The sequence below is a fragment of the Marmota flaviventris genome, chromosome 5, assembly GCF_047511675.1.
Source record: "Marmota flaviventris isolate mMarFla1 chromosome 5, mMarFla1.hap1, whole genome shotgun sequence".
Lineage (NCBI taxonomy): Eukaryota > Metazoa > Chordata > Mammalia > Rodentia > Sciuridae > Marmota > Marmota flaviventris.
Window position 1 is genome coordinate 103,637,129 of NC_092502.1, and position 27,177 is coordinate 103,664,305.

Genomic DNA, 27,177 nt, shown 5'->3' on the forward strand with positions numbered 1-27,177 from the left:
AAAAAATGGGTTATTTTGTTTTATCAGTTACTCATGAAGTAGTATGCAGTTATTTGTATGTGGGTTTGGATTTGTTGTAAATGTATAGTGGGAACTCTAGGACAAGCAAAGTTTAAAAAAAAAAAGGAAAAAAAAACACCCTCTAGAATAAGGAAAGTTAAAAAGAAGACAAAAACAAGTTGTATATCTGATATGTTAAGAAAGGAGAGAAAACATAATCATATAGTATGCTCAATCTAAAACATCTAGAAGACAAAAATAGGAACAAAAAATAAGGACAACAAAGTAACCAACATGGTAATATTAATCCAACAGCATAAATAATCACTTTGAGCATCAATAATCTATGTGCACCAATTAAAACACAGAACTTTTCAGAATAGATCAAAAACAATAACACCCGTTTTTTTTTCCATCTTGTAAAATGAAGAATGAAAATCTGGATAGCAAAGAGGAGAAACCCCAAGCCAAGAAGGTTGATGCCAGTAGTAAGGTTAAAAAGGATGACCTCCAGGCTAAAATGACAAGAAGGGGAAACCCCATTGCAGCTGAAACCTCATCCTTAGAGGAACTGGCAGATATTACCAATGTGGTATGTATTCCAGAAAGGACATCTACAAGAGGCAGCACTTAACTGCTTAAATCCAAAGGAGAAATTTCTCATTCCTGTCACAAAACCATTTGGTGGTGACAAGGATGATGATACCTAGGTGATAAAGCTTTGCAAAGTGCCTACATATTTGTCTACTGAAGATGTGCCTCCAGAGCTGTTGGGCCAAAGCAAACACCCCTTCAGCCAGACAGGAGAAAACTAGAAGCTAGCATTCCTTCTGGATCCTTGCTGTTCATCCTTGCTGGGGCCACAGAGGCAGGATAGTGGTTTTCCTGAAGCAGTTGAGCTCCGAGTTGCTACTTATGACTGGACCTGTATCCCTCAACTGAATTCTTCTGCAGATAATACACCAGAAATTTGTCATTGCTACCTCCACAAAAGCTGACATCAGTAGTGCGTAAATACCAAAACACTTCACTGATGCTTATTTCAAGAAGCAGCATTTATAGAAGCTGAGATGCCAGGAAAGTGAGATCTTCCATATGGAAAAAGAGAAACATGAGCTTTATAGCAGTGCAAGGTTAATCAGATAGCTGTGGACTCACAAATTCTACCAAAAATCAAAGCTACTCTTTGGCTCCAAGGCTATATGTAATCTGTTTTTACTCTAACAAATGAAATATATACTCACAAATTGGAGTTTTAAATTTATTTCTTACCAAGAACTGAATTAAATGATTGGTATACTTAAAACAAAAACAAAACAAGACCCAACCATAATGTTTTCTATAAAAAATTTACTTTAAATACAAATATATAAATTAAAAGTAGATAAAGATGTGTATTGTGGCTCATGCCTGTAATCCGAGTGACTCAGGAGGCTTAGGCAGGAGGATCACAGGTTCAAAGCCAGCCTGAGCAAGTTAGGGAGGCACTGTCTCAAACTAAAAAGGAGTGGGGATGCAGTTCAATGGTAGAATGATTTTCTAACATGCATGAGATCCTGGATTCCATCACTCATACCACCAAAAAAAAAATGTTTATGTAGATAGAGAAAAATATACCATGCTAACCTAATCAAAAGAATGCAAGACAGCTGGGGTTTTGGCTCAGCATATGTAAGGTATTGGGTTCAATTCCCAGCACCACATATAAATAAATGAATAAAATAAAGGTCTATCAACATGTAAAAGAAATTTAAAAATAAAACAATGCAAGAGTAGTAACATTAGTTTCACAAAGAGCAAATTTCAAAGCCAGGAAAGTTACCAGAGATAAAAAAAAAAAATAGTATATTACATAATGATAAATGGGTCAATTCTCCAAGGAGAAATAACAATCTTTAATATACATGTACCTAAATACAAAGCATCAAGCTACATGAAGCAATACTAATAGAACTGTAAGAAGAATTAAATAAATCCACTAATGTGATTAGAGACTTCAATATCTCTCTAATCAAAAATGGAGTGATCCATCAAGCAAAAAAATCATTAGGAACATTGTTGACTCAACACCATCAATCAACTGGATATAACTGATATCTATCAAGTACTTCACTAAACAACCAAATGCATTCTCCTCAATTTCACATGGAACACAGACCAAGATAAGCCACATTTTGTGACATAAAACACCCCTTTACAAATGTAAAAGAAATCATGCAATGACTATCCTCAGTTCACAAGTGAATTAAACTAGAAATTAATAACAGAAAGATAACTAGAAAATCCCACAATACATGGAGATTACATAACAAAGTTTATCACAACACATGGGTCAAAGAAGGAATATGAAGAAAAATGTTAAAATATTTTGAATTAAATGAAAGTAAAAACACCACTTATCAAAATGTGTCAGACACAGTGATACAGTAGTTAGAGGGAAATGTACAGTGCTGAATTCCTATACCAGAAAAAAAGGAAACTATAAAATCAATAATATAAGTTTCCATCTTAGGAAATTTCAAAAGAAGAACAAATTAAACCTAAAATTAACAAAAGAAAAAAGAGCAGAAATTCATGAAATTGAAAATAGGAAACCAATAGAAAATCAAAAGTTAATTCTTTAAAAAGATCAATAAAATTAGTAAGCCTCTAGGTAGGCTAACTAAGAATAAAAGAGGATAAAATCAATGGAATTAAAAATCAAAAAAAAGGATATCATTGAGGTCCTATGGACAATCAAAGGATAATCAGATAATCAGGGAATATTATGAACAATCCATGCCCACAAATTTGATACCCTAGAAGAAATGGACCAGTTCCTTGAAGGACACAATCTGCTGGAACTTACATAAAAAGAATTAGACAATCTGAATAGGCTTATACCTAAGAGACTAAATAAATAATAAGCTTCCAAAACAGAAAGCACCAGGCCCAGACAGGTTCACTAGCAAATTCATTTAAAGAACAAATTTTATTAATTCTCTAAAATGGTTTTCACATGATATGCTATAGTTTGGAACTGGAGTGTCCCCCAGAGGCTTGATTGCTAGTTTGTGGTCTCCCAAAGGCCTTTGTTTTAAAGGTGATGGAACCTTTAAGGGTGGGTCCTAGTGTAAGAAAGTTGGGAACATACCCTTGAAGTAGCCATTGGGACCCTGGACTCTCCTCTCCTCTATGCTCCCTGACCACAATAAGATGAACAGACTTCTCCAAAGTGCACTCCCCATAGGCCTAAAGGAACAGGGTCAAGTAACTTCTGAAAATGTAACCCAAACAAACCTTTTCTCCTTTAAGTTGTCGATCTTAGATTTCTGTCACTGTGACAAACTACCTAACAAAAGACAGGAGCAGAAGAATTATATCCTAACTCATTTTGAGGCCAGCACTATACAAACATCAAACCAGAGAGAAACTACAAGAAAACTACTGAATCACATCTCTAACATAAATGGAAAAGTCCCCAAGAAAAAAATCAGCAGCTTTAATGCACCAATGTATTAAAATAATAATACATATATCAAGTGAGATTTATGCCAGGGATGCAACATTAGTACAACATTCAAAACCAATCAATATAATTCATTTGATCAAGAGGCTAAAAATGAAAAAAAAATCATACAATCATAACAATAGATGCAGAAAAAGCATTTCACAAAATCTAAGACTCATTCATAATAAAAACTCTCAGCAAACTTAGAGAAATTCTTCAACATGATACAGAACATCTAAAAAACACTGCTAACTTCATACTTAATGGTAAGAAATTAGAAGCTTTTCTGTTAAACTCAGGAATGAGGCAAGGATGTTTCCTCACACCATGACTTTCCAACACTGTACTGGAATGCCTACCCAATTAATCATAAATAGAAGGAAAAATACATCAAAAGTTATAAAGATTAGGAAGAAAGAAAGAACAATGTCCTTTCTTCACAGATTAACAAGACCATCTATGTAGAAAATCCAAAAGTTATAAACAAAAAAATCCTGGAACCAGTAAGTGATTAAACCAAGGTTGTAGGATAACAAAGTTAATCACTTTCCTATATACCAGTAGTGAACTAGTAGAATTTGAAATTAAACACATAATGCCATTTATATCAGTATTCTCCCAAAATGAAATATTTGTGTACAAATTCAACAAAATATCTTAAGTACTGTATGAGGAAAACTACAGAACTCTGACAAAAAAAAAATCAAAGAACTACTAAATGAGAGATGTTCCATGTTCATAAACAGGAAGATTCAATGCTGCCTAAATGTCAGTTCTTCCTAACTTGATCTATAGATTCAATACAAGTCCAATTCAAATCCCACCAAATTATTTTGTAGATATAAATGAACTGATGCTGAAGTTTTTATGGAGAGCCCAAAGACACAATATTGAAACAGAAGAACAAATTTGGAGGGCTGATGATATGTGAGTTCGAGGTTTATTATGAAGTTACAGTAATTCAGACAACACGGCATTGACAAAAGAATAAATAGAAAATATCAATGGAAAATAACAGATCTTAGAAACAGAACCACATATAGACAACTGATTTTCGACAAAGGGACAAAGGCACTATGATGGAGCAAACACGGTCTTTTCAACAAATAGTGTGAACACACACATACACACACACACATGACATAAACCTTCAACCCTTCATTAAAATTAACTCAAAATAGACCATATACCTAAATGTAAACTGCAAAACTATACAACTCCTAGATGATAACATAGGTGAAAACTTAAGTGACCTGGGTATGACACCTACTTTTTAGGTATAATAGCAGTGGTATGATTCACAAAAGAAATAATAAGCTTGGACTTCACTAAAATTTTTAAAAACCCTTTGTTCTGCAAAAGACAATGTCCAGTAAATGAGAACATAAGTTACAGACTGGAAAAAAATATTTGCAAAAGATCCATCTAACAAAGAACTATTATCCAAAATTCATAAAGAACTCTTAAAAATCAACTATATGAAAGCAAACAATCCAATTAGTAAATGGGAAAAAGATCCAAATAGATACCTCATCAAAAGGAGACATATAGAAGGCAAATAAGCAAATAAAAAATTGTTTCTCACTATATGCCAGAAAAATACAAATTAAAGCAGTATCATGCTACTATATACTTATTAGAATGGCCAAAATCCAAAATAATGACACCACTAAATGTTGGAGAGAAAGTAGAACAAAAGGAACTCTCATTCATTTCTGACTGAAATGGAAAATGATACCCACTTTGGAAGATACTTTGGCAGGTCCTTACAAAACCAAACAAAACAACATCAGCAAGATGGCAAACTAGAAGCTCCTAGGACTCTTCTATCCTACGGGAAGAAAAGAAGCAATAAATAAACAACTACATTTCAACCACAGTAATGAAAATAGAGAATGAAGAACAGCAAAAAAGCAACAGAAATCCTGTAGAGTGCAGAAACCCAGGACGACCACACAGAGAAGAAAAGAAAACACCTCGTCTCCACTATCCCATTCACACCATCAGGATCAGCATGAAAGCAGGATGGACTTCTTCCTGTGAGGAAAGGGTGAGAGGACTCCAACAGCCCAATCACCAGTAGAGCCTCATAGTCTCTTGCTGTTGGAGATTCCTGCAGTCCTCAGGCTTTAAACCCAGTTGAGGGTGCTCCCTGGAGTCCCCAGGCTAACCTACTCCCACAAAAAGGGCCAATGCTATTCCCACCACCCCAGTAATCACACCATGGCCCATGCTGCTGTTGTTCTGCTTCACTCAGAAAAAGAGCCACTGCTAGAGTGCATCTCACTTCGGGGGTGAACAGCCACGGTAACTATCCATTCATGAGGCTCAGCTGCCACTGCACCACCCCAACCTGGTAAGGTGCCACCCCCATGCAGCACTGCTATTACAACCTACCTCCTGGGCCAAGTAACTGTACAGTCACTCCCTTTCTCTCATTGAAGTCACTGGTGCACCCACTTTTACAGCCAAGCTGAAGTGGTACCTTGTCCCCCCAACCAAGACTATGCCTTTCACACCAAAGTAGTCATATCTCCCTGCACAACAACAATTGATATGGTGCTCCATTCTCAGGATTCCTGAGGCTCTGCTAATTGCTGCAGCTGCAATTTCTGGGGCCAGAAAGACACAGTACTTTGCATGCAAGGAAATCAGAGCCTTGGTTAAGCTATGCCATGCTGTCCACCAGGCCAAACAATCACAGCAACCTACCTACCTAGAATTTTACTAGTCCTCCAAAGTCAAAGCTGCTGAGGCACTCCAGCTTTCCGAGACTGCAGTGATCACTGCGCTGCTTCCTGTTCTCCAAGGTCCAAGCCACAGCAGCATCTTGCCATTCTGAGTCCTTTCTGCTGCTAAACTTAGCCTTACAAACCTGAGTTACTGTCCCACCATGGTGAGCCATGTCCTACCACCCCAGGGCCCAGAATCACCATTGTGTGGTACCTCATCCCCTGTAGCCCAAGATGCCACTGTGAACTATTAAATCTAAGTCCCAAACTGAAACTGTTCCCTGTTCCCCAGGGCCTGAAAATCTAGAGCACCCCTTCTTCCCCAGAACCATGGCAGTGCTATGCCCTGCCCCTCGTGGGGGGCAGAATCAAGGCTATATCCCAGTACCCTCGTCCCAAGTTGCTGGGACATCCTTCAGAGCAACCGATTCTGACTTAGTGGGAGAAATGCATCCACTTTTGTCTCAGAGAATGAACACACATCTCAAGTCACCGGTGATAAAATAGTTTTGTAAGACCCTAAGGTCAGAAACCCAACTCCATAGCTTCCCTGAGGACCTTTGCTCTGGATCCCAGTGCCTCTGTAGCTGCCTATGAACCATGTCAGACCCAACACCAAAAGATATCCCCTTAGCTAGAACTCCCCACCATGCAGCCACCATCACTGTCACAAACTTCTGGACCCTGGACCACTAAGTGACCCATGGTAATTACACTGATCATAACTGAAGAAACTGCAGAGAGACTACAGCACTGCACCTATATGGAACCACAGCTACTGCATTCTGGCCAGCCAGCACCTCAGGCCCCATCTGCAGGAAAAAAATCTTCCCCCACAAAAGCAACTCTGTACAGTCTGGAAGAGATGGTTGCCCCACCAGTGTACAGACATCAATGCAGGGCCCCAAGAAACACGAACAAGCAACGAACCATGACGTTACCAAAGGAACACAAGTTTTCTTCAATAATTGGCCCCAAAGAAACAGAAATGGATGAACTGAATGAAAAGCAATTAAAAATAATGATATAAAGGATATTAAGGAAACTCAGAAAAAAAGAGTACAAAGAGACTATTCAACAAAATCATAAAAACAATTCAAGATCTCAATGAGAAATTCAGAAAAGATAGCTATCATAATAAACAAAAAACTTAGAGCTAAAGAATTAAATGAAATAAAAAGTAAACTGAAAGCTTCATTGACAGTAGATTAAGCAGAAGAATTGACAAACTTGAAGAAAGGACTTTTTGATATTATGCAGAGGGGGAAGAAAACAATGAAAAATGAAGACAGCCCACAGAACATAGGTAACATGATTACACAAACAAATTTTCACATTCTAGGAAGAAAAAAAAAAGCTTATTTAATAAAATATTTACTGAAAATTTTCAAAGTCTTGGGAAAATTATGGTACAGACATTGAATCCATGGAGTTCAAATGTGCCCAAATATATCTAATTCACAGATATTCTCTCAAAGGCACATTAAAATCAAACTGCCAAAGAGTGAATTTTTTTAAAAAAGCAAGAGAAAAGCATCAAGTCACATACAGGAAAATTTGCATTAGAATATCAGCAGATTTCTTCTTGCAGGCCAGGAGAAAATGGGATAATACATTTCAAGAGCTAAAACAAAGAATACCCAGAAAAGCTGGCCTTCTGAATGAAGAGAAATATTTTTTCATAAACAAAAGCTGAGGGAGTTCATTACCACTACCCCTGCCTAAGAAATGCTTAAGAGACTTTTTCAAATGGAAATGAAAGGGCAAAAATTACTAAAATGAATATGTAAGAAAATATAAAACTCTGGTAGCAATAAAGACACAAATTTACAAAACTCTAAAACTGTGATAGTTTTATAAATCATGTATCTATAGAATGAAGGTTAAACTCAAAATGGTCAATCATGATTATAGTTACAATAAGTTAAAGAGTATACAATATAAAAATGCAAGTTATGACATCAAAAGCATGAATTGTAAAGGGAACAGCAAAAGTCTAGAGTTTTTGTATGTGACAGAAGTTGCCATCAGTTTAAAACAAGATGTTTCATGTAAGTCTCACAGTAACCACCAAACAAAAAACTATAGCAGACATTTAAACAGTAAAGGAAAATGAATCAAAACTTAGCACCGTAAAAAAAAAAAGTCATCAAAACAAAAATATGAACAAGACAGGAACAAAGCTATAAAACAACCAGAAATCAAACAACAAAACAACAATATCAAATCCCTACCTATCAATAGTAAGCCTGGGTGTAAATGGACAGAGTGGCTAAGCAGATCTTTTTTAAAAAATCCCATTATAAGATGTCTATAAGAAACCCACTAAACCCATTAAATACCAAGTTTTCAATTCTGCAAATATTTAAATGAAATTGACACAGGTGCATTAAAATATGTTGGAAATCATAGTCTAAGGCTTATGTATATAACCATATTAATATATTAATTTTAATGTACATTAAAACTAAAACTATGTTAATTTTAATTGTACACATTTTACCATAATTATATTCTTACCATTATACAGTTACATAATATAATTATATTCTATATTTCCACATCTGAGACAAGGAGACAAAATAGGTTAAGCTTTAAGGACCACAGGCTAAAAGTGAAAGAACTGAATAAGATATTCCATGCAAATGATAACCAGAAGAGCAAGAGTGACTATACTTATATCTGTTAAAATAGACTTCAACTATGAAACTGTCTCAAGAGACAAAGAAGGTTTTATGGTTGAATATGAGATATCACTCAAAAGCTCCTGTTAATGAAGGGAAATTCGAGTTAAATGATTGTATTATGAAAGCCATAACCTAAGTCCATCCTAGTTTGAATGGCCTGACTGGGTGGTAACTGTAGGCCAGTGGGGTGTGGTTAGAAGAGGTGGGTCACTGGGGACATTCCCTGGAAGGAGAGATATTGTCCCTCCCTTACTATTCCCTGACCCCACCATGAGCTGAGCAGTTTTCCTCCACTGGTCCCTTTACCCATGATGTGCTGCCTCACCTTGGACCCATGCAAGGGAGTCAGTCGATCATCTATGGATTGAGACCTCTGAAACTGTAGGCCCCAAATGAACTTTTCCTCCTCTAAGTTGTTCTCATGTGTCTTGGCCATGGTAATGCAAAAGCTAACTAAAATGAAAGGCTGGACATGGTGGGGAGGGTAAGGTAGGAGGATTGCAAGTTCAAATAAAATAAAATGTAAAAGAGGCTAGGTGTAAATCAGTGTCCTATCATGTGCAAGGCTCTGGGTTCAATCTCCAGCCTCCTGCCACAAACACACACACATGAGAGAGAGAGAGAGAGAAAGAGAGAATTATTTAATGATACGGGTGTTTTGTTCATCAGGAAAATATATCTATTGTAAATATGTATACAACCAACATTGGAGCACCTAAACATATAAACCAAATACAAATAAACATGAAGGGTGATAAACCAAATACAAATAAACATGAAGGGTGATATAACAATACAGGAACAGACAGATACATGTCTGTGGTCCCATCTACTTGGGAGACTGAGATGGGAGAATTGGAAGTTCAAGGCCAGCCATAGCAATTTAGTCAAATATTGCCTCAAAATATTTTTTTAAAAGGGCAGAGAAAAAAACAGAAGAAAATAAATATCAGAAGATGTAGTTTGATGAAAGAGCACCACTTAGTTTGATCCCTAGTACCTCCAGAGAGACAGATAGACAGACACAGGGACTTTGATATCTCACCTAAAACAATAGATAGATCTGAAAGAAAATTAATAAGGGAATACTGAACTTGAATTGTCATCTTGATCAAATGTACCTAACAGAAATAAATAGAACTTTCTCTCTCCATCCAATAACAATAGGATACATTTTTTTTCCAGTGCCCTTGGAACATTCTCCAGGACAAATCATATGTTAGATCACAAGTATTAAAATTTTTTAAAGGCTGAAATCATATCTGGCATCATGTCAGAACATCATGGTATGATATTGGAAATCAAGTTTCCAAGATTAAGTAGAAATCTTGGAAAATTCACAAATGTGGAAATATATGTTTCTGAAAAATCACGGTTCAAAGAAGAAATCAAATGGGATTGATTTCTTGAGAAAAGAAATATCTTGAGAAAAATGACAATAGAGACACAATACACCACAGATTATGAATGTAGCAAAAACAATTCTAAAAGGTACGTTTACAGAAATAAATGCTTACACAAAGACAGAAGAAATATCCCAAATACACAATCTAACAGTATTCCTTGAAGAGCAAGAAAAAGACCAAATTAAGCCCACAATTAGCAGAAGGAAATAAATATCAGAATGTAACTAAAGCAAATACAAAACTTAAATACTACATAAATAATTAAACTAAGAAAATCAGCAAAGTTGACAAACATTTAGCTAGCCTGGGGAAAGGACAGAATACGCAAGTAATTAAAATAAAAAATGAAAGCAAATAAATGATCACAAATGCCTCAAAAAAATTTTTTTAACAAGGGCATAGGGACTATAATGAACAATAATATTCCAACAAATTTAAAGGAAATGGATGAATTCCTAGAAAATTATCACCTACAAAGATTAAGTCAAGAAGAAATAGAAAGCCTGAATGAAACAATAATAAAGACTGAAGAAGTAATCAAAAACCTCCCAACGAAAAGAAGTCCAGGGCCAGAGGGCTTCATAATTGAATTCTACCAAGCATTCAAAGAAGTTGTACCCATATATCTTAAACACCTCCAAAAAAAAATAGCATGAGAGGGAATAATTTCAAACACATTTTATGAGACTAACATCACTTTGAAACCTAACACAAAGACATCACAAGAAAACAAAACTACAGGGTAATGTCTGTGATTAATTGATGCAAAAATCCTCAGTAAATACTAGCAAACTGAATTCAACAACTCATATAAGATAAAGGTTTAAAGATGGCGGCGAGGGGAGTGCATTGCCCCCGTGTGCTGCTTCACTGTGTGGGAGTATGACAAGTCAGGACGGCTAAAGGATATCTTGTTAGGAATTTCCAGCAATAGTGGGGTGCTCCGGAACCTGGAGGAAGGATTTCCATCGCACGAGGATCAGCTACGGGGACTCAAACGCGAGAGGTTTGTCGCACTGCTTATGCAGCAAATCGGCCCGAGGCTAGAATCTGCAGCGTGCGCTGGGATAGAGACGCAGGGTTACAGCGCTGCAGTTTCTGCCAGCCGCGCAAGCACCGTACTCAGGGCTGAATTCTGGGTTCGAGACGGGGGAAGGAAGCGGTCCATCTCGGTTCTCCACACCGGTCAGACCACAGAGGAGGCCAGCAGCCACCATGTTGGTAAACTGACGTCACCACCCCTTTTTTCGACTGACCGCAGCTCATTCAGCCATAGAACAGGTAATTTCAGGCTGCAATTCGCCTGCGGCTTGCAAACAGATTGCTAGAGCTCAGCGCCTGGGTGCTTCTTAGAACCTGATCTTATCAGAGTGAATACCGAGCGCGGGGCGGCTGAGTTCCGGCTCCCGGAACTGAGCCCGCGGGGACTGCTTCTTGGAGCTTACATTTATAGGAGCTTACACCGAGCACGGAGTGGCCGAGTTCCGGCTCCCGGAACTTCCCTGGCCCGGGGCTAGGAGCCCGCGGAAACTGCTTCTCGGTCCGGGTCCTGCTGAGGGCCGGTCAGGACTCACCCGGTGCTTTGGTTGCCCGGCAAGGGGAACGAAATGCTGCCATTCGCATAGGATACCAACATGGCAGAGATCTGACGTCTGCAGAAAGCGGCGGAGGAGGGAACTTCATCAATACCAGTGGTGACATAAGCAGTTGGTCTCCTGGTAGGGGGGGTGAGGCACAGTCACCCGAGTCTCCTCAATTTGTCGTCGAGCCAGAGGGAAGGAGCCGGGCCGCCGCCAGCGCCCGGAGCAGGCCCAGCGGCTCACCAGCGTGGTGACCGCGTGACCCCAATTGGAGAGGGGGCGGAGCGGAGCTGCCACCCGCAACCGCAAGGTGGGCAGACCCGCGACCCAGTGGTACATGGGCGTGGTAGGAGGGGCAGGGCAGAGCCGCGGTTCGCGCTTGCAAGGTAAACAGACCTGTGTCAGCCTGGCGGGTCAGGCCCAGTGGCCTGCCAGTGTGGTACACACGTCACCCCAACTGGAGTAGGGGCAGAGCAGATCCTTCTCCCACACCCGGATCAGGCCCTGCCGGTGTGGTGGTCACGTGACCCCAACTGGAGTGGGGGCGGAGCGGAACCGCCACCCGGGCCCGCAGGGTGAGCAGACCAGTGATCAACCTGCAGATCAGGCCAAGGGGTCCGCAGGCATGGTAGGAGGGGCAGGGCAGATCCACCGCCCGCGCCTCCAAGGTAGGCAGACCTACAACAGACCGGCGGATCAGGCCCAGGAGCCTGCCGGCGTGGTACAAACACCACCCTAATTGGAGTAGTGGCAGAGCAGAGTCGCCGCCCATGCCAGGAACAGGCCCAGCGTCCTGCAGGCGGGGTAGCCACGACACCCTAATTGGAGTAGGGGCAGAGCAGAGCCTCCACCCGTGCCCGAAAGGTGGGCAGATCTGCGACCGACCAGCGGGACAGGCCCAGTGGCCTGCCGGTACGACAGACACGTCACCCCATTTGGAGTAGGGGCAGAGTAGAGCCGCCGCCCGCGCCTGCAGGGTAGGCAAACCTGCAACCGACCGGCGGATCAGGCCCAGTGGCCTGCCGGCGTGGTACACTCGTCACCCCAATTGGAGTAGGGGCAGAACAGAGCCGCCGCCAGCTCCCAGAACAGGCCCAGTGACCTGCCGGCGTGGTAGCCACGACACCCCAATTGGAATAAGAAGAGAGCAGAGCCGCCGCCCGCACCTGCAGGAAAGATACGCAAGCAGTATGAAAAGACAAGGAAAGAAAGGACCACAAGCAATGCAGGTCAACGCAACTTTAGAAGAGGTAACAGCTGCAGCAGATGGAATGTCAGATAAAGAATTCAGGATATACATGCTTCAGATGATCTGGAGTATCAAGGAAGACATTAAACAGCAAAATCAGACAATGAAAGATCACTTCGACAACGAATTACGCAAACAAATCCAGGAAGCAAAGGATCAACTATACAGGGAGATAGAGGTTATAAAAAACAAACAAACAGAAATCCTAGAAATGCAGGAAGCAATAAACCAACTTAAAAACTCAATGGAGAATACTACCAGCAGAGTAGAACACTTAGAAGATAGAACATCAGACAATGAAGACAAAGTATTTCAACTTGAAAAGAACATAGACAGCTCAGCAAGACTGTTAAGAAACCATGAGCAGAACATCCAAGAAATATGGGATAACATTAAGAGACCAAATTTAAGAGTCATTGGGATACAGGAAGGTACAGAGCTCCAAACCAAAGGAATGAGAAGTCTATTCAATGAAATAATACAAGAAAACTTCCCAGACTTGAAGAATGAGACAGAATCCCAAATCCTAGAAGCCTACAGGACGCCGAATGTGCAAAATCATAAGAGATCCACACCTAGACACATTATAATGAAGATGCCCAACATACAGAATAAGGAGAGAATTTTAAAAGCTACAAGAGAAAGGAAGCAAATTACATTTAGGGGTAAGCCAATCAGGATAACAGCTGATCTGTCAACACAGACTCTGAAAGCTAGAAGATCCTGGAATAACATATTTCAAACACTGAAAGAAAATGGGTTCCAACCAAGAATTGTGTATCCAGCGAAATTAAGCTTCAGGATGGAGGATGAAATTAAAACCTTCCACGATAAACAAAAGTTTAAAGAATTCGCAGCTAGAAAACCATCTCTTCAAAACATCCTCGCCAAAGCATTACAGGAAGAGGAAATGGAAAATAACAATGAAAACCAACAGTGGGAGGTAGGACAGTAAAGGGGGGGGGATAATCAAAGAGGAAAACAAACCATGTTTAGTAACAGAAATAAACAAATATGGCTGGAAGAACAACCCATATCTCAATAATAACCCTAAATGTTAATGGCTTAAACTCACCAATTAAGAGACACAGGCTAGTAGAATGGATCACAAAACAAGACCCAACAATATGCTGCCTACAGGAGACGCATTTGATAGGAAAGGACATACATAGGCTGAAGGTGAAAGGTTGGGAAAAATCATATCACTCATATGGACTTCGGAAACAAGCAGGAGTGTCCATACTCATATCAAATAAAATAGATTTCAAGCCAAAGTTAATCAAAAGAGATAAAGAGGGACACTACATACTGCTTAAGGGAACCATACACCAACAAGACATAACAATCATAAATATTTATGCCCCAAATAATGGTGCAGCTATATTCGTCAAACAAACTCTTCTCAAGTTCAAGAGTCTAATAGACCACCATACCATAATCATGGGAGACTTCAACACACCTCTCTCGCCACTGGACAGATCTTCCAAACAAAAGTTGAATAAGGAAACTATAGAACTCAATAACACTATTAATAACCTAGACCTAATTGACATATATAGAATATACCACCCAACATCAAGCAATTACACTTTTTTCTCAGCAGCACATGGATCCTTCTCAAAAATAGATCATATATTATGTCACAGGGCAACTCTTAGACAATATAAAGGAGTAGAGATAATACCATGCATCTTATCTGATCATAATGGAATGAAACTGAAAATCAACGATAAAAGAAGGAAGGAAAAAGCATACATCACTTGGAGAATGAACAATAGGTTACTGAACGATCAATGGGTTATAGAAGACATCAAGAAGGAAATCAAAAAATTCTTAGAGATAAATGAAAACACAGACACAACATATCGGAATCTATGGGACACATTGAAAGCAGTTCTAAGAGGAAAATTCATTGCTTGGAGTTCATTCCTTAAAAAAAGAAAAAACCAACAAATAAACGATCTCATACTTCATCTCAAAATCCTGGAAAATGAAGAGCAAAACAACAGCAAAAGAAGTAGAAGGCAAGAAATAATTAAAATCAGAGCTGAAATTAATGAAATCGAAACAAAAGAAACAATTGAAAAAATTGACAAAACTAAAAGTTGGTTCTTTGAAAAAATAAACAAAATCGACAGACCCTTAGCCATGCTAGCGAACAGAAGAAGAGAGAGAACTCAAATTACTAGCATACGGGATGAAAAAGGCAATATCACAACAGACACTTCAGAAATACAGAAGATAATCAAAAACTATTTTGAATCCTTATACTCCAATAAATTAGAAGATAGTGAAGGCATAGATAAATTTCTTAAGTCATATGATCTGCCCAGATTGAGTCAGGAGGATATAGACAACCTAAACAGACCAATATCAATTGAGGAAATAGAAGAAACCATAAAAAGACTACCAACTAAGAAAAGCCCAGGTCCAGATGGGTATACAGCAGAATTTTACAAAACCTTTAAAGAAGAACTAATACCAATACTTTTCAAGCTACTTCAGGAAATAGAAAAGGAGGGAGAACTTCCAAATTCATTCTATGAGGCCAACATCACCCTGATACCTAAACCAGACAAAGACACTTCAAAGAAAGAAAACTACAGACCAATATCTCTAATGAACCTAGATGCAAAAATCCTCAATAAAATTCTGGCGAATCGGATACAAAAACATATCAAAAAAATTGTACACCATGATCAAGTAGGATTCATCCCTGGGATGCAAGGCTGGTTCAATATACGGAAATCAATAAATGTTATTCACCACATCAATAGACTTAAAAATAAGAACCATATGATCATCTCGATAGATGCGGAAAAAGCATTTGACAAAGTACAGCATCCCTTTATGTTCAAAACTCTAGAAAAACTAGAGATAACAGGAACATACCTCAATATTGTAAAAGCAATCTATGCTAAGCCTCAGGCTAGCATCATTCTGAATGGAGAAAAACTGAAGGCATTCCCTCTAAAATCTGGAACTAGACAGGGATGCCCTCTCTCTCCACTTCTGTTCAACATAGTTCTCGAAACACTGGCCAGAGCAATTAGACAGACGAAAGAAATTAAAGGCATCAAAATAGGAAAAGAAGAACTTAAATTATCACTATTTGCAGATGATATGATTCTATACCTAGCAGACCCAAAAGGCTCTACAAAGAAACTATTAGAGCTAATAAATGAATTCAGCAAAGTGGCAGGATATAAAATCAACACACATAAATCAAAGGCATTCCTGTATATCAGCGACAAATCCTCTGAATTGGAAATGAGGACAACCACTCCATTCAAAATATCTTCAAAAAAAATAAAATACTTGGGAATCAACCTAACAAAAGAGGTGAAAGACTTATACAATGAAAACTACAGAACCCTAAAGAGAGAAATAGAAGAAGATCTTAGAAGATGGAAAAATATACCCTGTTCATGGATAGGCAGAACTAACATCATCAAAATGGCGATATTACCAAAAGTTCTCTATAGGTTTAATGCAATGCCAATCAAAATCCCATCGGCATTTCTTGTAGAAATAGAGAAAGCAATCATGAAATTCATATGGAAAAATAAAAGACCCAGAATAGCAAAAACAATGCTAAGCAGGAAGTGTGAATCAGGCGGTATAGCGATACCAGACTTCAAACTATACTACAGAGCAATAGTAACAAAAACAGCATGGTACTGGTACCAAAACAGGCGGGTGGACCAATGGTACAGAATAGAGGACACAGAAACCAATCCACAAAACTACAACTATCTTATATTTGATAAAGGGGCTAAAAGCATGCAATGGAGGAAGGATAGCATCTTCAACAAATGGTGCTGGGAAAACTGGAAATCCATATGCAACAAAATGAAACTGAATCCCTTTCTCTCGCCATGCACAAAAGTGAATTCAAAATGGATCAAGGAGCTTGATATCAAATCAGAGACGCGCCGTCTGATAGAAGAAAAAGTTGGCTACGATCTACAGTCGGTGGGGTCGGGCTCCAAATTCCTCAATAGGACACCCATAGCACAAAAGTTAATAACTAGAATCAACAAATGGGACTTACTCAAACTAAAAAGTTTTTTCTCAGCAAAAGAAACAATAAGAGAGGTAAATAGGGAGCCTACACCCTGGGAACAAATCTTTACTCCTCACACTTCAGATAGAGCCCTAATATCCAGAGTATACAAAGAACTCAAAAAATTAGACAATAAGAAAACAAACAACCCAATCAACAAATGGGCCAAGGACCTGAACAGACACTTCTCAGAGGAGGACATACAGTCAATCAACAAGTACATGAAAAAATGCTCAACATCTCTAGCTGTCAGAGAAATGCAAATCAAAACCACCCTAAGATACCATCTCACTCCAGTAAGATTGTCAGCCATTAGGAAGTCAAACAACAACAAGTGCTGGCGAGGATGTGGGGAAAAGGGTACACTTGTACATTGCTGGTGGGACTGCAGATTGGTGCAGCCAATTTGGAAAGCAGTATGGAGATTTCTTGGAAAGCTGGGAATGGAGCCACCATTTGACCCAGCTATTCCCCTTCTTGGTCTATTCCCTAAAGACCTAAAAAGAGCATGCTACAGGGACACTGCTACATCGATGTTCATAGCAGCACAGTTCACAATAGCAAGACTGTGGAACCAACCTAGATGCCCTTCAATAGACGAATGGATTAAAAAAATGTGGCATTTATACACAATGGAGTATTACTCTGCATTAAAAAATGACAAAATCATAGAATTTACAGGGAAATGGATGGCATTAGAGCAGATTATGCTAAGTGAAGCTAGCCAATCCCTAAAAAACAAATGCCAAATGTCTTCTTTGATATAAGGAGAGTAACTAAGAACAGTGTAGGGACGAAGAACAGGAGAAGAAGATTAACATTTAACAGGGATGAGAGGTGGGAGGGAAAGGGAGAGAGAAGGGAAATTGCATGGTAATGGAAGGAGACCCTCAGGGTTATACAGTGGAGGAGGTAGAGAGAGAGGAGGGGAGGGGAGGGGAGAGGTGGGGAGGGGGGAGGGTGGAGGATGGGAAAGGCAGTGGAGCACAACAGACACTAGTATGGCAATTTGTAAATCAATGGATGTGTAACTGATGTGATTCTGCAATCTGTGTATGGGGTGAAGGTGGGAGTTCATAACCCACTTGAAACAAAGTGTGGAATATGATATGTCAAGAAATTTGTAATGTTTTGAACAACCCACAATAAAAAATTAAAAAAAAAAAAACAACTCATATAAAAAGATTATACAACATGAGCAAGTGAAATTTATCCTTGATCCACAAGACTGATTTTATATTCACAAAACAATGTGATACATTATATTAACAGAATAAATGGTAAAAACCACATGACCATCTTGATTGATATAGAAAAAACATTTGACAAAGCCTAATATACTTTCTTGGCAAAAGCTCTAAATAGTTCAGGTACAGAAGGGAAATCCCTCAACATAATTAAGGCTACTTGTTTAAAAAATCCGCAGCTGATATTATAATCAATGGGGGGGAAACTAAAAGTTTTTCCATTAAAATCCAGTACAAGACAAGGATGTCCACTCTTGCCAGTTCTATTTAATATACTACTAGAAGTACTGACAAGAGCAATAAGAAAAAGAAATCAAAGATATCCAAATTACAAAGGAAGAAATACAATTATCTTTATTTGAAGATATTATCCTACACATAAAAATAACTCCAAAGATCCCATTAAAATCCTATTAGAATTAGTAAATGAATAAAGTCATAGTACACAAAATCAACATATTAAGTCAGTTTAATTTTTATACACAAGCAACCTAAAAACTAAATTAAAAAACAAAACAACTTCATGTGTGATAACAATAAAAAATAAAATACCTAGGAATAAATTTAAGCAAAAGATAAAAGATCTGTGCTATGGTTTGAATTTCAAGTGTTCCCAAAGGGGTATGTATTTAAGGAATAGTCCCCAGAGAGGTACTATTGGGAAGTAGTGAAACCTTTAAGAGGCGACTTTCAGTTAGAAGTCTTTATAGAGTATCAGGGGTGTGCTCTTGAAGAAGATTATGGGACCCTTGTTCCTATCTCTCTCTTTGTCTCTCTCTTTTAGTAGTTTTGGTCTACCACAGGCTCCCACCATGATATCTCATCACAGTCCAAAGCAATGAAATCAACCAATCATGAGCCAAAATAAACCTTTTCTCTGTATAAGTTGATTATCTCAGGCTTTAGGTATGATGAAAAATTAATACAATCTATACACTGAAAACTATAAAACACTGATAAAATAAATTGAAGAATATACAAATAAATTGGAAGATATCCCATGCTCATGAATAAAAATTATTATTATTAAAATGTTCATACTATCCAAAGCATATACAGTTTCAATGCAATCCATATAAAACCCTAATGATAGTCTTCCCAAAAATAGAAAAAAAAATCCTAAAACTCACATGGAGTTATGAAAGTCTCCCAAATAGCCAAAACAATTATGAGGAAGAAAAAGTCAGAGCATCACACTTTCTAACTTAAGATTATGTTACAAAGCTAATAGTAATCAAAACAGTATAGTATTGGTATAAAAACAGACTCTTAGACCATTGGAACAGAAAAAATAGCAAACGTTAAAAAATAAATCCAAACATGATTTTTTTAAAAATTTTTCACAGTTGTAGACGGACAGAATGTATTATATCTGTTTATTTTATTTTTTAATACCTTTATTTATTTTTATGTGGTGCTGAGGCTCAAACCCAGGCCTTGCATATGCTAGGCAAGCGCTCTATCATGGAGCCACAACCCCAGTCCCATATTTGTTTACTTTTATGTGGTGCTAAGGATCGAACACAGCACCTCACATGTGCTAAGCAAGCACTCTGCCACTGAGCTACAGCCCCAGCCTCAGTCAACTGATTTTTGATAAGAGCACCAAGAAGACAATAGGGAAAAGAGAATCTCTTCAATGAATGGTGTTGGGAAAATTGATTTCCGCATGCAAAAGAATGAAATCAGATCCTTACCATACACCATATACAAAAATCAACTGAAATGGACAAAACACTAAATATAAGAACAGAAACTATAAAATACCTAAAACATAACATAAGGGAAAAGCTCCTAGATGTTGGCCTTGATGATGACATTTTTGGATATCACACCAAAAGCTTAGGCCACAAAAGCAAAAACAAAAAAACTATAAACTGAAAATCTTCTGTACAACAAGAAAACAATCAATAAAATGAAACAGCAGCCTACAAACTGAGAAAAATATTTTCAAATCATGTATCTTATAAGAGGTTAATATCCAAAATTTATAAAGAAGACATATAACCCAATAGTAAAACAATGAATGACCCAATTTTAAAATAGCAAAAGACCTGAATAAACATTTCTTCAAAGATGAAAAAAATAACCAATAGGTATATGGAAAGATGTTCAACGTCATTCATCATAGGAGATATGAAAATAAACCAAAAATACCCCTTGACACGTTTACAATGGCTATTATCAAAAAAATTATACAACAATAAATATTAACAAGCACAGTTTTGGTGGAGTGTTGAAAATCAACTCTTACTGAAGTATCTCTTAGGAGAAAGAACTGGGAAACATACAAGTGGACTCCTTAGAAGAGTTTGGCAGCCATGGTGAGTAGGAAAGATTTTCAGGGAAGAAGAGAGACCACGGGATGGAAGGAAAATGAGGTTAATAAAAAGCTTTGTTACAAAGTCATAATAATAAAAACAGTATAGTATTGGCACCGACATACAAATCAATGGAACAAGAATTGAGAGTCCAGAAATAAATGCTTACATTTATGGTCAATTGATTTTCAACAAGACTGGCAAGAAAATTCAATAGGAAGGAATAATCTTTTCAACAGAATGGTGCTGGAACAAATGGATATTCACAAAAAAAAGTTGAACATCTAACCCATCATACATACCATATATACAGAAAATTTAACTGAAAATGAATCATAGACTTAACTCTAAGCACTAAAATTATATAACTTTTCAAAGAAAACATAAGAGTAAATGAATTTTCATGACCATGGATGTGGCAATGTTTTCTTAGATATAATACCAAAAATACCTAGTGGGCTGGGGGTGTAACTCAGTGGTAGAACACTAGTCTAGTATATGTGAATGCCTTAAAAAAAAAAAAAAAAAAAGACAAGTTGAACATCAAAATTTAAAAATTCAGTGCTCCAAAGAAAACTATCTAGGAAATGGGGGTGGGGGGAGAACTTCCAACAGAATGGAAGAAACTATCTGAAAATCCCACATCTGATAAGAGACTTGTGTCCAGAATATATGACAGAATTCAATACTAAACGACAATTAAACCAATTTAAAATAGGCAAAGGATCTGAATAAACATGTTCCCAAAGAATTCATACAAATGGCCAATAAGCAAGTGAAAAATGTTCATCATCATTTAGCCATCAGGGAAACGTAAATCAAAAGCCCAAGGAAATACTATCCACTAGGATGTCCATAATCAAGGTCAGACAGTAACCAGTATTGGCAAGTATTTGGAATAATTATAATCCTAAGATGCTTTTGATGGGAATATAAAATACGGTGGCCACTTTGGAAGACAATTTGGCAGCTCTTTAAATGTTGAAACATAGAGTTACCATATGACCCTGCAGTTCTACTCCAAGGTATATATACCCAAGAGAAGTGAAAATATACCATGCAAAAACTAATGCACAAAACTTCTTAGTAGCCCAAAATAGGAAACAACACAAATCCCCATCAACTGATGGATAGATAAATAAAATGTAATACAAAAAAAAGAACAAAAAAAGAGCCAGGAACAGTGGCATCCATCTATAATCCCAGTGTATTGGGAGACTGAGGGAAGAGGATTGCAAGTTCAAGGACAGCCTCAGCAACTTAGCAAGGCCCTAAGCGACTTTGAGAGTCCCTGTCTCAAAATAAAAAAATAAAAAATAATAAAGGGCCGAGATGCAGCTCAGTAGTAAAGTACCCCCTGATTCAATCACCAGGGCAAAAAAAAAAAAAAAAAAGCCAAAGGAAATGAAGTACAGATACATGCCATAATATGGTTGAGCCCTGAAAACATTGTGCTAAGTGAGAGTAGTCACAAAAGGTTACATATTATATGATTCTAATTATATGAAATGTCCATAATAAGCAAATCTATGGAGACAAAGTAAATTAAGAATTGCCTGGGACTGCAGAAGAAGGGTAGTAGGCAGTTTCCTTTAGTATAGAGGGACAAAAATATTGTATAAATATAATGTGATGATATCTGTTCAATACTAAAAATATTGCAATACACACTTTAAATGAGTATGTGATATATTAATTACTTCAGTCATGCTGCTGAAATAACTTATGTTTTTTTCAACAATAAAGAAAAGTAACAAGGGAGGGGAGAGGAGGGGAGGGGGGATGGTGGAGGATGGAAAAGGCAGCGGAGCACAACAGACACTAGTATGGCAATATGTAAATCAATGGATGTGTAACTGATGTGATTCTGCAATCTGTGTATGGGGTGAAGGTGGGAGTTCATAACCCACTTGAATCAAAGTGTGGAATATGATATGTCAAGAAATTTGTAATGTTTTGAACAACCAACAATAAAAAATTTAAAAAAAAAAGAAAAGTAACACATTTTACTACGGATGATATGATAAAGCAGAAAGTGAAAAACCTTATGATGTAGAATAGAGACAATTTAGCAAAGTTCTTGAGACAAGAGTGAACAGGATCTAAAGCAAAGAAGCAGACAGTCATACCTATACAACAGACAGCAAAGCAGCATGTGGGGTACATATGCCCATAGGCAGGTGGATGCGGTGGGGGGAGGTCTGCAGGCATTCTCCACTGATTGGTATTTTTCAATGAAATAAAAGCCGAGGTAATCAGCGGGGAGGGAGGATAGGAGAAGAGCTTTTGAAGAGAAGAGAGGAAGAGAGGAGTGAACAATGAAAATGGACTCAGGTGTTCAATATAATTCAGAATTGGCTGGCCAGGAACTGAAAGCGAGACCATTCCGCAGGATGTGTGTGCTCTTCCAGCCCCAGCCAGCTGTGAGGGAGAGCAGGGAGTGGCCAGAGTAGTGTTTAACTAGGGCTTGGGCTTCACTGAAGGGATTATGGCAAAGCAAGGGGAAAGGGCAACAGCAGGAGAGTGGAGGGTGCCTGCAAGGCAGTGATTATAATGAAGAAATGTAGAATTTAAGCTGAGGGGACAGAACAAGAGGTGGATAAAGGGCAGTAAGCAAATAGTAGGATCAACACCCCACAGGCTGGAGAACTTGAAAGCTGTGCTAAAATGGAGAAACAAGAGGAAGGACTACGAAGATAGGAGGCAGTGGTCAAACATGCAGGAAACTAATTAAGCATATGGAGGAGTTAGTGGCCACTGGAAGGAGCGATTTGAAACTATGTAGAAAGCAAAGAATCAATGTTGGAAAGCAGGATGTTGGAAAGATCACCAAGAATTCAAAATTGGAACAGGGTTAGGAAGAATGATGGTGAACCCAGAGCCACAATGTTAATAATAAATAAAATTAAACTAAAAAAAAAAAACAAGGACTAGTAAATGCAGGGATCAACAGATGACAGTCAAAATGAGAGGTGGCACTTAATTAAAAACTGATGATGTGAGATTCAAATACTGGGATTTTTTTTTTTTTTTTTTTTTTTTTTTGACAGAAAAGAGTAAGAATGTCTGAAAATGGAAGGAGAAACAAAAAGGATATATGCCCTGCTTTTGTGCCCAGCAGTCTGAGACCTATGAGAGAAAAAGTAGATACTTTTTGAGAAGGTTGCAAGAGAAACAATGTGCTATGGTCTGAATGTCTGTGTCACCCCAAGATTCATAAGTCGAAACCTAATTCCCAGTACCATAGTTTTCAGAAATGATACTTTCAGAAAGTGATCAGGTCACAAGAAAAAGCCCCAAATGAATAAGATTAGTGGCCTATAAAAGAGGCCCAAGGGCTGAGGATATAGCTCAGTTGGTACAGTGCTTGCCTTGCATGCATAAGGCCCTGGGTTCAATCCCCAGCACCACAAGGGGGGGGGGGGGGGGCTAGGGAACCTGTTTGCCTCTTTTACCTTATGAGGATTTGTAAGAAAGTGCCCTCGTATCTGCCAGCATCTTGATCTTAAGAGTCCCCAGCTTCTAGAACTGTAAGCTATAAACTTCTATTGTTTATAAATTAGACAGTGTAAGTTATTTTGTTATAGTAGCCCAAACTACTAAGTACTTTCATTGATGGAGCAGTTTCCACAGAGCAAAACACAAAACATTCAGAGTATGAGAACATACAGGATTTGAAAAATTTTGAGAATTAAGAAAAATAAAAGGGAACAAAATAAGAAATACACAGAACACTCAAAGGATTAAAAATCAGGGGATGAGAAGAACCCTGATAGTCTGAGCTCCTTGTTGAGATTAACATAATAAGATAAATCCTGATAAATTTAGGTCAGATGAGTGTTGGAGGTAGAGAAAAATAGGTTTCACTTTAGGGTGAAAAGATACAGAGAAACAGTCTTAGTTCCAATGTGCCATCTTATTCTCTGTGTGACATGAAGACTCTAAAATAAACCCTTATGTTTCTCCCTTCTTGGTGTTCACATCTTTGTAATAATACCTCCCTATGAGTGCATTAGCCAACAGAACATGGTAAAAGTGATGGAATGTCCTACCCTTGGTTAGATTATATAAGACTCCATCTTGGCAGACTGAAGCAAGAGACTCTGAAGACTTAACAATATGAGCGGTCCTGTTAGAGACGCCTATGCGTGACAAGAAACTATGCAGCCTCTAGGAACTGCCCCATAAAGCTACAGTATAAGAGTAGCCTCCAGATGGTGGTCATCAAAAAGCTGAGGCTGTCAGTCATATAACCCAAGCATAACCATCTGCCATTAACGTGAATGAACTTGGAAGCAGATCCCTTCCTAGTTAAATCTCCAGATGAGAATGCTACAGAGACAACACCTTGATCATAGTCTTTTGAGACCCCAAGTAAAGGACCTAGTTATGTTTTGCCCAGATCATTGACTCACAGAAACTGAAATTAACTTGTGTTCTTTTAAGCTGTTAACTTTTTGGTGACTTGTTACACAGCCATAGAAAATGGATACATCCAGTGTGTAGGGTACACTGGACCCTCTGCAGTGGGTGAGGATAGTCAGGGGAAACCAGGCATTAGGATCACACAGTCTCTCTGGACTCCACTCACTAACCAATACAAGGCTTGGGGGCGGGGGGCGGTGTTCTCAATAAGGTTGTGGACTTGTAAGTAGATGGCTTTGACTACAGCAAATCGCATATTAGAGGATAAGAATAAAAAGATAATCTAGAGAGAGTAAATTGGGAGGCCTTCAATTTTTTTACAAGCCTAAAACCATTCTAAAAAATAATGTTTAAAAAAATTAAAAGACAGACTGATGACCTAATTTGACTTCTGCTTTAAGAAAATAATTCTAATCATTCAGCCAAAAAAAAAAAAAAAAGGAGGGGGGGTTGCAGAAAAAGAGACTGGACACAGTTAACTAGAAAGGCCACTGTATTGTTTCACATGAGTGCCTGAATTAGGACAGTTGGGAATGAAAACAGACAGGTAATATCTCTTGGAGGTGTAAATGACAGGATGTGACAACTGATTAGATATAGGAAAAGAGGCTATTTGAACCAAAGAGGACTCAGGTATTTGCAGCCAATGACAGCAGGAGGATACAAGGCAACAGTATCATTAAATGAAGACTGGAAACAAAGATTGGTTCAAGAAGGGCCAGGTAATGAGCTCCAAGAATAACAAATAGTGAGTAGCAGAGAGGAAATGTACAGGAGTGAAAATAAAAACAGGTATTGAAGGGTAGAGCATGCTTCTGCAATATTAAAAATAAGTTGGGCTGAGGTTGTAGCTCAGTGGTTGAGTGCTTGCCTGGAATGCATGAGGCACTGGGTTCGATCCTTAGCACCACATAAAAAAAATAAATAAAATGAAGATCTTGTGTCCATCTACAACTAAAAAAATATTTAAAAATATGTGTTTGTTAAAAAAAAATAGGTAAATCACCATATAATTACATAGTCACTAGAGCTGAATGCTTTATCTTTCATTTTCAAAAGAAACTGACAAGAGATTGTCTAACTCTACATTTTCCTCTCTGCCTCCATTGTAACACATGAAAAAACTTTTTTTCCCAAAGAGATTAGATGGATTACCTGAAGTTACTTTAATGGTAAAGCCCAGGTTAAAATTCTTGTGTTCTAATGCTCAATTTACTTCATTTCCTGAGTTATATCAGATGCAATTCTTTCCTACACAATCTGATTATTTATGTCCCCTATGGTCAGAGGTGACCACCTGGACATGTTCCCTCACACTACTAGTACTGAATTTTCTTCTTGTGGTTCTTCTTTCTGCCAGAAAGTTAAGATCTTGCTGCTATGTGAGATAAATCATACCTGGCAGTAACTAGCAAAACAGAAAAGGAACCAGGCAGACTATTCCTAAAGAATGGAAACCCAACAGTAAACCAGGACCAAGAAATGTCCCTTTTAAAAATTATTATTATTAATAGTAGCAGAAGTAGGAGTAGTAGTACTTGGGATTGAATCCAGAGGAGTTTTTACCACTGAGCTATTTTTAATTCCCAGTCCTTTTAATTTTTAAATTTTAAGACAGAGTCTCACTAAGTTGCTGAGGGCCTTGCTAAGTATAACCTCAAAATTTGCGATCTTCCTGCCTCAGCTTCCTAAGCCACCAGGATTACAGGCATGCACCACCAGATCCAGCCCTAAGAATTTATATCAGCAGTGCTGCATTTCCTCCACATATAGGTGTCCTTTTTCTTATCTAAAGCCCACCAGAAAAGTGACATCAATAGTGGCTGAAACTACTGAGGATCAAGCTACAAATTTTAAATTAGGGCTGGGGCTGTAGCTCAGTAGTAGAGCACTTGCCTTACATGTGCAAGACCCTGGGTTACGACCCTCAATATCACAAAGCAAACAAACACCATGCTACCTAATTAAACAGGA

At 38.2% G+C, this 27,177-nt stretch overlaps 1 protein-coding gene and 1 pseudogene across 2 annotated transcripts in view; one reads left to right on the top strand and one right to left on the bottom strand.

Moving 5' to 3' along the window:
- Scamp1 (secretory carrier membrane protein 1) overlaps positions 1–27,177 on the bottom strand; it is a 105,673-nt gene that overhangs the window by 55,060 nt on the left and 23,436 nt on the right. The gene's annotated exons all lie outside the window — the stretch shown is intronic.
- Positions 425–1,259, top strand: LOC114086373 (large ribosomal subunit protein eL6 pseudogene; annotated as a pseudogene).